At 44.0% G+C, this 11,205-nt stretch overlaps 1 pseudogene; it reads left to right on the top strand.

Annotated features, from left to right (window-relative positions):
- Positions 1-3,509: 3,509 nt before the first annotated feature.
- On the top strand, positions 3,510-10,137 carry LOC146650806 (uncharacterized; annotated as a pseudogene).
- The last annotated feature ends 1,068 nt before the right edge of the window (positions 10,138-11,205 follow it).

The raw sequence follows: 11,205 nt of genomic DNA, 5'->3' as shown, positions 1-11,205 counted from the left end.
TTGAGAGTGGTTCTGCAATAAAATCAGCTGCCAACTTCAAAAAATAAGGTTCCATCAAGTCTGGACCAGGAGGTTTTCTGTGATCCAAAGCCTTTAAAGCTTTATGCACTTCATAAACACTAAAAGGTACAAAGTTAAAACGGTCTCCAGAAAACATAGAGAGTTCTGGGCAAGTATTTGTTAAAAAAGTTTCTGCAGAAGCAAACAAGGAACCCACTGATAGAAAGTGTTCATTAAAACAATTCAAATTTTCAGTTTTATCATTAATTGAGACTGAATCTTTTACAACAGATTTAGGAAAGGTTTGAGTCATTTTATTGGCGGAAAAAGACTTGATTACTTTCCAAAATTTCTGTGGATCATTGAGGTTCTCAGTGGTGACAGACAAAAAGTATTCAGATTTGGCCTTTTTAATAATAGAAGTACATTTATTTCTAAGCTGTTTGAAAACAGACCAATCAGTGGAAGTATCTGTTTGTCTCGCCTTGTCCCATGCTCTATTACGCTTGTGTATGCTATCTGCGAGTGTCTGCGAAAACCAAGGATTTTCTCGACCTTTAATTCTAACTTTCCGTAAGGGGGCATGTTTATTAACAATTCCCATAAAACTTTCCTTAAAATATGTCCAAGCTAGCTCTACATCTGGTAATAGTCCGATTTTTTCCCAATTAACTAATGACAAATCATGATGAAAAGCCTGTTCATTAAATTGTTTAAGATTCCTTTTGCACACTATGCGTGGCTTACATTTTGGAATTTTAGCATTTCTGCAAACAGCAACAACACAGTGATCACTTAGGTCATTACAGAAAACACCAAGTGAAGAGAATTTATGAGGTACATTTGTTAAAACCAAATCAATTAATGTAGACTTTTCAGGGCATTTAAGATTTGGCCTGGTAGGAAGATAGACTAGCTGGGTAAGATTAATTGAATCGCAGAATTCTTTAAATTCACCAGAAGTTGCATTTAGCCAGTCCCAGTTCAAGTCTCCAGCCATTAGTAGTTCGGTATAATTTAGTTTAGCCAAAAGGTGCTTTAATGAAGATAATGCCTCTTTTGAAGCAGATGGGGGCCTGTAACACCCAGCAATGGTTATCGAAAAAGTATTAGCAATATCTACATTCAAGGCCAAAAACTCCATTTGTTTGCATATCGATTGGGACAGAACAATCGAAGCATTAAATCTTGATTTGACATAAATAGCTACACCGCCTCCTTTTTTTGGCCTATCAGTGCGATATACATTGTACCCATATATGTTAATGTCTTCATTAGTAATAGATTTAGTTAACCAAGTTTCAGAAATTATAACAACATCTGCATCTGTAGATTTAACCCAAATTTTGACCATGTCCATCTTCGGTAGTAGGCTGCGCACATTAAGATGAATATATTTGACACCAGACATTATTTTAAAATCAGAAGGAGTCTGGGAATATTGCAGTTCAGGGCCAGGATTTGGTTGCACATTTCCTGACAAAAGTAGAAGCAAGACAATCAACAACCTCTGTTTCGCCTTTGATTTGGGTTCAATGCTTTGATATGTTGAACCCGAGCTGAAACCTCCATTAAATGGGCAAATGAAATAAGTATGCAAGGCCAGAATAGACTGAAGTTTAGGTAAGTCTCTGGGCAAAACATGCATGAAACTAATGTCATGATCCAACTGAGTTGATAACTGCTCTGATTTTTGCAACATTATAGAGCGTGTTCCTTTTTCAAAATTCTCTTGTAGATAAAAATCATTTTCAGAGGTTCCCCTGCTATGTGTCCATAAGCAATTGCTTATCCGAGGGTCCAAAAAGGCCAAGAGGCAAATTAGAATAGTAAATACTGCCATCATCCACAATTTTAGTACTTAACAGAAGTGAACAGTACAGACCTCTGGGTGAAGCAAACCAGTTAGCTCCAGGAAAATGGCACCGGACCAGACCTAAGCCAGTTAACTCCAAAAGGATAGCGCTGGGCCAGGCCTAAGCCGGTTTACTCCTGGAGGACAGTGCAGGGGCAGATCTTAGCCAATTTGCTCCTGTGGGAAGATGCTGGATCGGGCCTAAGCCAATTAGCTCCTGAAGGACGGTGCAGGGCCAGGCCTAAGCCAGTTAGCTCATGGGAGATGGTACAAGGCCGGACCTAGGCCAGTTAGCTCCACAAGGATGGCACAGGGCCAGGCCTAAGCCAGTTAGCTCATGGGAGATGGTACAAGGCTGGTCCTTAGCCTGTTAGCTCCACAAGGATGGCACAGGGCCAGGCCTAAGCCTAAGCCAATTGACTCCTGGAGGACGGTGCAGGGCCAGACCCTAGCCAGTTAGCTCCTGGAAGATGGGATAGAGCCGGGTCTAGGCCAAATAACTCCAGGAGGACGGTACAGGGCCAGGCTAGGCTTGTTAGCGCCAGGAAGATGCATCCATCAACTTCCAAAGCATCTACCAACCACACGTTTTTCCAAACAATCCATGCAATATTAACTGTCTGGTTAAAAAATACGTTAAAAAAATTAGTTAAGAAATACGTTAAGAGATAGATTAAAAAATCTTTTAAAAACAACTAATTAGATGGACACGTAACAAACAAAGAGCATGCTGCCATCTTGGATTCAATCATATTTTGATTCAAACAAACACACACACACACACACACACACACACACACACACACACACACACACACACACACAGTTAGTCATTTCCACATTTCTATAGGGCTTATAGAACCCAAGTTGAACATAAAAACTGGTTACATAAAATAATAAATGATTTTGGCCTGCAATGTATTTAGTATTTTGTACCCTGCCTCTTGACTTATGACAACTGGGATAAGCTAAAGCTCCTGAATTGAGTTAGAAGAATACTGAATGGATTTATTACTGATTACATGAGTTTTGACAAATGGCAGCCAAAAACTGTAGTTTCTTTCTCCACTGTCAATTGACTTTCTTACACAATAAAGCCAGCATATGCTACCCTGTGCAAAAAGCTCTGCAATGTAATAGTTCTGCAATGTAATACTACAAATTTAGAAGAATAAGGAAGTATCACTGCTGTGGTCTTACCATTCTAAAATGGTACACAAGACTTGTGCAACAATGACTGTGTGAAGAATAACAGAAGTCAAAAATTTTTTTTTTGTTAAGTTTTGAAGGAGACAGTCAGTTCTTTATTTACACAAAGATACAGAGCCCTGCAAGGGACATTGGAGAAAAAAAACGGAACAAAAAACAGGAGCACAAAAGAGTCCAAAAACAAAACTTGCACCAAAAAACACTGGCGTATAGTTCAGCTAATTACTCAGAGGGCCGACCGTGCGGACGGCAACGGCGGCGATGGGTCCACAGTTCAGGGGGCCGACCGTGTGGATGGCAACGGCGTAGAAACAGTTCAGGCGGCCGACCGTGCGCACGGCAGCGGCGCGGCAAAGCAAGTCCGGAGGCCGGCCACGCGGAAGGCAGTGGCGGCGTTCAGGAGGTCGTCCACAGTGGCGAAGATGCCCAACAAGCGGCCTAGCAGATGACCGACGATGTTGAGGCAGCAGTTGGGGACCTGAAGGCTGCGTGGCCCCCGCAGCACCAGGCGAGGCGGAGGCTGGACCAGACGAGATTGAAGCTGAAGCGGAGGCTGGACCAGGCGAGGCTGAAGCTGAAGCTGAAACTGGACCAGGCGACGGCGAAGCTGAAGCTGGACCAGGTGACGGCGAAGCTGAAGCTGGACCAAGCGACGGCGTGAGTGAAGCTTCTGCTACAGGCGTGGATGAAGCGGCTGCTGCTGCGGGCAGCGTGAACGAAGCAGCTGCTGCTGCAGGCGGTGTGGACGAAGCTGCTGCTGCTGCAGGCGCCGTGGACGAAGCTGCTGCTGCTGCAGGCGCCATGGATGAAGCTGCCGGTGGAGCAGCTGGTGGCTGGATGGGCTCCTCAGGCCCCCAGCCGACGAGGCAGGAGGCTGGACGGGCTCCTCGTACTTTTATTTTCTCCTCGGGCCCCCCAGCGAAAACAGTCTCAGAACTAGTGGGCACTGGGGCCCCTGGAACACACCGGGCTGAACCAGCAGGCACAAAGGCCTCTGGCAAACACAAAACAGAACCAGCAGGCATGGTGGCCTCTGGCAAACACATAGCAGACTGCAGCTGCGCGGAGCATTGACTCTGCTCAGGCAGTGACATCCGGGTGCAGTCCTCAGCTGGGTTCTTAGCCTCCAGGGGTCCAGAGTGGGCTGAGGGCTGAAACTCAGCCTCTGGGGAGGCCCTGGATTGCGTCGCAGTCTCTGAACTGGCCAGCTTTTGAGGAATGATTATATTATTATTGGGTTTGTCTCTGTGCCTACAATGGATGGATGAAAAACAATGCTGCTGTGATGTGGAAACGCTGGGTGAGTCGGGCGGCACAATAATGATCCCTAGCATCTTGTAGAATGCTTGTGCAGGTGTAAGCTGGTTGCTCGCGGTCTCGTAGTAATCCTCCCGGGACCGGCTGGAGCGTCTTCTATGAGACCGGGGCGCCCGGGGGGAAGAAGCAGGTGAGTGGGCCGAAGGGTAGGCTGCGAGCGAGGAATGGCACCCCGGAGGCCCTCCAAGCGCTAGCCGGATCCCGTCAAAAGGCGAACTGCGCTTCCTCAACGAGCCTGCTGGGTCCATACTGGCTGGTTCGTACTGTCAAGGCTGCCGGGGCGAGCCGTGTGGTGAAGGAGGAAAAGGACCCAAAATGCAGGCAGTTGACTGAAAGCATAAGAGAGATGCAGACGGGGGAACTGAACACCGTGGAACACAGACGAACCGGCAACAGGCAAGAGAACACACAGGGCTTAAATACACACAGCAGTGATCAGGGGATGAGAGACAGGAGGGCAACAAACCTGGGAGAAATCAGGGCTGACGGGACGGGGGAAACGTAAACTGAACACACTCACATGAGACAGAGACCTTCAGAATAAAACAGGAAACTCAGACACAGAACTGGACAAGACATTGAACTAAACAGACAGATTCACAAACAGACAGTGTGACACCATAGACAGACAGAACACAGAAGTGGAACCAGGGCAAGCACAGAAAAGAAACCTAACAAATGGCAATTCATAACAGAATACATACTCAAAATGAACAAAAGCATAAAGAAACATAAAACACTGAGTCGGCAGACTCAGGACCATGACAGCACTTTTGTGAGATCCCGCAAAAGTTTTAAGTCCATGCACCTCCAGGTCAGTATTGAAACCTTAGAAACAACCACAGCAATGGAGGCCACACGCCCATGTGAGAGATTCATAGATTTTTATTTTGAGCTTGGACCAAATTATAAAAACATTAAAATGGTGCTTGGCAGTTGACACAGTTTTAATATAAGTGAGAGCCATCTGAAGAGAGTTCTTAGTGCAAGGGGACACACTTGTCACAAAGCGCACTCTGACCTGGCAGTCTTGGTTGAATTAATTAGCAACCAATTGCAGTACTCTGCGCAGCTTCACGGGTACCAATGAATGTACGCTAGATGCAGGGAACATGGACTACATGTGACGAAAAAGGATGTGGGCTTGGTGTTGAAGGAGCTGGATTCCTGAGGGGTGGCACTGAGACAAGCAAGACGTCTCAGGTGAAGGAACTATTTTTCAAAAGGGCCGAAGTTTATCTGGCACATGGACTCGTGATAAACTGAAGCCATATGGCATCTCTATCAATGGGGGTATCGATGGTTTCTCAAGAAAAATAATCTGGTTTAATGCCTACACAACAAATAGTAATCCGAAAGTGATCGGGGGGTATTACTAATATCGTTTATTATTTAGTATCTACTGTTATCTACTGCTAGCTAGTTTTTTGTGATGGTGCTGTTTTTTTTATTATGTTGCTCTTTGTTGTTTGCTTTCTCTTCTGTTTTTTTTCTCCATACAGGTGATCCAGGTGTTTTGTTTGTTTTTCTTTTCTTTTCTTTCTCTTTTTTTCTTTCTTCCCCCCCTTCTCACCGTCTCTTCTCCCCTTTGGTTTTCTTTCTCTCCCTCTCTTTCTTTCATTCTTTCTCCCTGTCCTATCCCCCAGTCATGTCTGTCCCGTTTGTAGCAACTGAAAATAAAATAAATTCATAATTATAATAAAGGTCAATCAAATGGACCAATAGGGCAAGGCCATGATGATCCACTTGGTAAAATAAATCCGCTTGGCATCTTTCTTGGCCATAAGACAACAATTCTGATGGCTAAAGATCCAAACGGGACACAACCCCCCCCCCCCCCCAAAAAAAACAAAAAATAAAAATAAAAACTGGTTACATAAAATAATAAATGATTTTGGCCTGCAATGTATTTAGTATTTTGTACCCTGCCTCTTGCCTAATGACAACTGGGATAAGCTAAAGCTCCTGAATTGAGTTAGAAGAATACGGAATGGATTTATTACTGATTACATGAGTTTTGACAAATGGCAGCCAAAAACTGCAGTTTCTTTCTCCACTGTCAATTGACTTTCTTACACAATAAAGCCAGCATATGCTACCCTGTGCAAAAAGTTCTGCAATGTAATAGTTCTGCAATGTAATACTACAAATTTAGAAGAATAAGGAAGTATCACTGCTGTGGTCTTACCATTCTAAAATGGTACACAAGACTTGTGTGCAACAATGACTGTGTGAAGAATAACAGAAGTCAAACTTTTTTTTTTGTTAAGTTTTGAAGGAGACAGTTGTTGGGTCTGTCTAGCACAGGCCCACCGCTGGAACGAGACAATTTAACTGCACAGCAAAAGCATTGAACACCAAGTAGGCAAAGTTCTTCGTGTTACTCATGCATGAGGGAGACCTGCCTGGAGCCTAGTGATGGGTCGGTCACGAACGAAATGGCTCTTAGAGCCAGATCATTGACGTGAACGACGCGAGCCGGCCCCTTATCGCGAGCCGTGGTTTTTTTTTCTCTCTCACCCTCTCTCTCGCACTTTTTTTCTGCTTCACTCAGCATGCGAGCCTTGTGCTTTAAGATGGGAAGAGGGGGGAGGGGCAGTAGTTACACTCAGTAGCACAGGAACAGATACAGAGGGAGAGAGAGAAAGAGAGCCAGGGACAACAAAGTCACATTAGAAAGGTATAGTAATCATCCACAACTATTTTCAGTTGCAGATGATAAAGGATTCAGAAAGTTTATTCATGCAGGTCCATATGACAGAGAATATGCATCTTCTTTTTGTTTTCATATTATAATTTATATTTAATTGTGTTGTGGTTTGCAGTGTTTTGTGTTGTTTCACTTTAAATTTGTAATGGGAAAAAGCTGAAAATTTAATTCGTTAAAAGTTGAAATGTGAATAGTTGATTTTTGTATTATATGATTTATTTATTACATTTTATGTGGAGTGAATAAGTAAAAGTATATTTACGGTGGCCCCTAGAGACAAAGCACATACAAACTTAAAATCACGTACGAACTCTGAAGCGCGTACAGACTCCAAAACACGTAAAAACTCCAAAACACGTAAAAACACCTACAAACTCCAAAACACGTAAAAACACCTACAAACTCCGAAACACGTAAAAACTCAGAAGCACATAAAAACTCAAAACACGTACAAAAGACAACAGAAGTGCTCCAGGATTCTAGGGGCAGTGTTGAGCTTTTGTTTATTGTTTTTTTTGTTTGCCTGTCCCGTTTGGCTCTTTTGCCATCAGAATTGTTGTCTAAAGGCAAACAAAGATGCCCAACGGATTTACTTTACCAAATTGACCATCCCAGCCTTGCCGTAATGGTCCATTTGATTCACCTTTTATTGTTTATTTTATTTTCACTTACTGAATACGGGACAGAAAAAGAAAAAAAAATGCATATATCAATCACCTGGATCACCTGCTGAGAAAGAAAAAAGAAAACAAGCAGAAGAGAACAAGAGTAATAGAAAAAACAACATCACAATGATATATGGGAATATGACAGTAAATACTAAATATTAAACATTATTGTGCAGCACATAAGATCAACAGAACCCAGTGTGCTTTGAGGTAGGAGCCAAAAAGGGTGTAGTTTGTGGGTGTGATCACCCGTGAGTACACCTGTGAGCATGGACGCGCTTGTTTTTTGTTTTTTTAAAAGGTTCCTTCATGTAATGATCTGCTAGAGGGTGTGGGGGGGCCACAGCCCCGTCCTCCAGGGCATGAAGCAGGTATGGAGGAGATCAAAACTCCAGACATCCAGAGGCCCCCAGAACACAAGAGACCAAGGAAGACCAACAGAGGGGCAGCCACGCCACTGTCCCAGAAAGAGCTGAGGAGAGTCCCAGATGAGGGCTCACTCAGCAGCCGCGGAGCAGAAGCCAGGGGGAGTTGCAGTGACGCGCCCGTGAGCTCCGCCGGCAGCCAGCCGTGCCTGAGTGACCGAGCCCCAGGCCGAGAGGCCGGGGGCACCCCACCTCCGAAGTACAAAAGACAACAGAAGTGCTCCAGGATGCTAGGGGCAGTGTTGAGCTTTTGTTAAATAGTGGCTACACAAGCCAGCAAGTACCAACGACCGGATTTGGTGTGTGGTAATAACAGGTAAATGAAAATTTTTTTTAATTATTTGACTATATATGAATGCTTGTGTATAAATACACAAACAATACACATATGCTTTCATGCTTTCAATTGTGTAATTTAAGTGATCTAGGTAGCTCTGTTTTGGAAGTTCAGTTCATGCTAGAAATGTGTTTTGGAGTTTGTACGTGCTTTTTGGAGTTTGTACGTGCTTTTTGGAGTTTGTACGTGTTTTGTCTAGGGGCCACCGCATATATTTATATATAAACATATATAAATAAAACCAATTTTTTTTTTCTTACATTAGTAATTCCTTTTGTGCATAATTTTTTGTTATTGTTAATAATAAATTAATTAAAGCAACAAAACAACCTGAAGAGCCGGTTCGGAGCTGAAAGAGCCGGCTCTTTTTAGTGAGCCGAAACGAAAGAGCTGGTTCTCTAAAAAGAGCCGGAAATCCCATCACTACTGGAGCCAAGTGTCGTTCCACCCACTTGACCTCCGTCAGACTCTCAGCCAGGTTCCCCATAGCACTCCTTTTATTGAGCTCACATGAATATACATAGGTTCATTAACATATGACGTCTACATACACACAAAGAGTACCTTGCCTGTGCGTTGTGTAAGTATGTGTGTGTGCGTGTGTGTGTGTGTGGGGGGGGGTCAAGATGTGACCCTGTGAAGACTCCCCAAAGCTGGTGCCAGGAGTCTAGCGGTCCATCTAAACAAAAGGCACTTAGCCTAAAACTGACGTAGCTACGTTTATCTTACCATAAAACAATAAGACAAGATACGACCTCGTCCATGCACCTCCAGGTCAGTATTGAAACCTTAGAAACAACCAATAGTAATCCGAAAGTGATCGGGGGGTATTACATAGAAGCAGTGCAGCATTTAAAGGGCTGCCCTAGAGTTATGGGGGGCGATCTTGAAACTGAAAATGGCCACGTTAGAGGCTTTCAGCGTTTCCTGGTGCCCGTGGCTCCAAACGACACCCTTGAGAGTTACGTGGAGGGAGTAAGTACCGCCAATCAGGGAATTGAATACTGGTGGCATTTTCTTTGCAGCCATTGTCTGGAGTTCTGGTTGTCCTTATTTGCAGACATCAGAGACAACGGGTACTTTGATGGTGGGTTTCTGTACAAAAACCTCCTTCAGTTTTGTTGCATGGGATCCAGGTGAGTTAATAAATTATGTTTTCTTGTGTGTATGGATGCCTGCATGTGTGAGTGAAAGATAAAGGGAACGTAGGAAGTAATAGAGCGGAAGTAGATGAAGTATAGTGAGAGATGAGAGCAGGGCCAGATTGAGGGAATGGAGAGGCTTGCAGGAAGAAAGACGAGAGAGGGAGAAGAGGTGGAGAGGAGCAGGGAGTAAATGAAATGAAAATTGTGTAAATACTATAATTTAGGCTACTATTCTTTTAGGCAGGCATGTATGCACATTTGTTAAATTTATGTATTCTTTTTAACAGGATCAGCTGGATGACACTGCACAGGTTTGGAATACACACTCCATCATGCCATCGAAAAATATCAATATCCCCAGTGGTCGGCCTAATCTAATGCATTACCTGAGCTCTATGGACAAGAGACTTCCTTTGCTCCACTGAAGAACATGTTGAACGGTGTAAAAATGAGTGGGTTTTTTTTGACTGACCAAACTACAGTGGGGCAAAAAAGTATTTAGTCAGCCACCGATTGTGCAAGTTCCCCCACTTAAAATGATGACAGAGGTCAGTAATATGCACCAGAGGTACACTTCAACTGTGAGAGACAGAATGTGAAAAAAAAATCCATGAATTCACATGGTAGGATTTGTAAAGAATTTATTCGTAAATCAGGGTGGAAAATAAGTATTTGGTCACCTCAAACAAGGACAATCTCTGGCTCTCACAGACCTGTAACGTCTTCTGTAAGAAGCTTTTCTGTCCCCCACTCGTTACCTGTATGAATGGCACCTGTTTGAACTCATCATCTGTATAAAAGACACCTGTCCACAGCCTCAAACAGTCAGACTCCAAACTCCGCCATGGCCAAGACCAAAGAGCTTTCGAAGGACACCAGGAAAAGTATTGTAGACCTGCACCAGACTGGGAAGAGTGAATCTACAATAGGCAAGCAGCTTGGTGTGAAAAAATCAACTGTGGGAGCAATCATCAGAAAATGGAAGACATACAAGACCACTGATAATCTCCCTCGATCTGGGGCTCCATGCAAGATCTCATCCCGTGGGGTCAAAATGATCATGAGAACGGTGAGCAAAGATCCCAGAACCACACGGGGGGACCTGGTGAATGACCTGCAGAGAGCTGGGACCAAAGTAACAAAGGTCACCATCAGTAACACACTACAACGGCAGGGAATCAAATCCCGCAGTGCCAGACGTGTTCCGCTGCTGAAGCCAGTGCATGTCCAGGCCCGTCTGAAGTTTGCCAGAGAGCACATGGATGATACAGCAGAGGATTGGGAGAATGTCATGTGGTCAGATGAAACCAAAGTAGAACTTTTTGGTATAAATTAGAGATGGACCGATCCGATATTACGTATCGGTATCGGTCCGATACTGACCTAAATTACTGGATCGGATATCGGAGAAAAATAAAAAATGTAATCCGATCCATTAAATATCACGAAAGCACCTCACAAAACTTGCAACACGCCGTAACTCACCTCAGAACGTTAGCACGTCGGAGCAGTGTGCATCACGTGATAGAGCGGCTGTGG

The sequence above is a fragment of the Rhamphochromis longiceps genome, linkage group LG16 (assembly GCF_057381845.1).
Source record: "Rhamphochromis longiceps isolate RC_006_pf linkage group LG16, R_longiceps_female_GT1.1, whole genome shotgun sequence".
Taxonomy (NCBI): Eukaryota; Metazoa; Chordata; class Actinopteri; order Cichliformes; family Cichlidae; genus Rhamphochromis; species Rhamphochromis longiceps.
Note: the sequence above shows the minus strand (reverse complement) of the source record. Positions and strands in the feature narration are given on the sequence as shown.